General features: G+C 25.5%; 1 non-coding gene across 1 annotated transcript; it reads right to left on the bottom strand.

Moving 5' to 3' along the window:
* Positions 1-327: 327 nt before the first annotated feature.
* On the bottom strand, positions 328-399 carry TRNAT-UGU (transfer RNA threonine (anticodon UGU)). The gene has a single exon. It is a non-coding gene; the product is annotated as a tRNA-Thr (tRNA).
* Between the last annotated feature and the right edge of the window lie 337 nt (positions 400-736).

Raw genomic sequence — 736 nt, 5'->3', positions numbered from 1 at the left:
ATATAAATAAGAAATAACAGATAATTTAAAAAATAATTAATTTTGATTTATGGATAAATAAAATTTTGATTTAGAAAAAAATAAATAATCAAAACAAACAGGATTTAAATCGTATAAGAATTCTCATCTAATTGTAAAGCAACAGTTAGATTTTTTTCAATGGGTTGATTTCTAATTTATATTTTTTGTGACAGATTGTGGGATATGATTTTTATATATGATGAAACCCTCAATATTGCTTCTTAATGTCTTCTCCTCTGTTAAAACCTAATCAATCGATAACTTTGATTTCTTAAAGGATCTAACTTTAAAACTTTAGTTTAAAAAAGCCACATGACGGATTCGAACCGTCGGCCTTCAGTTTACAAGACTAACGCTCTGCCACTGAGCTAAAGTGGCTTGAATAGAGTGAATTTACATATTATTAATATAAAATATATGTCGCAAATCAATATATAGTTTATTTGTAGAAATTATACTTTAGGACTGCAGGAAAATTGCAATTTATTAGCTTCGATAAACAGTGAAGTATAGAAGAAAATGTAAGAGAAGAAGAGATACACAAAATAAAGACAAGATATGCTCCTGATGTCATATAAGCTGAGCTTAAAGAAGGATAAATCTGGTATTTTTTTGCAAAATAATTAACCCATAATAAAATTTAATAAATATTTAAATCTCTTAAAAACCTGGTAGTTTTACTCTTATTAACACTTTAGTTTGTAATTATAAAATT

Source organism: Rhyacophila brunnea, unplaced genomic scaffold, assembly GCF_057557595.1.
Source record: "Rhyacophila brunnea isolate RB1 unplaced genomic scaffold, BYU_Rbru_1.0 scaffold_89, whole genome shotgun sequence".
In the NCBI taxonomy this organism is placed as follows: domain Eukaryota; kingdom Metazoa; phylum Arthropoda; class Insecta; order Trichoptera; family Rhyacophilidae; genus Rhyacophila; species Rhyacophila brunnea.
Note: the sequence above shows the minus strand (reverse complement) of the source record. Positions and strands in the feature narration are given on the sequence as shown.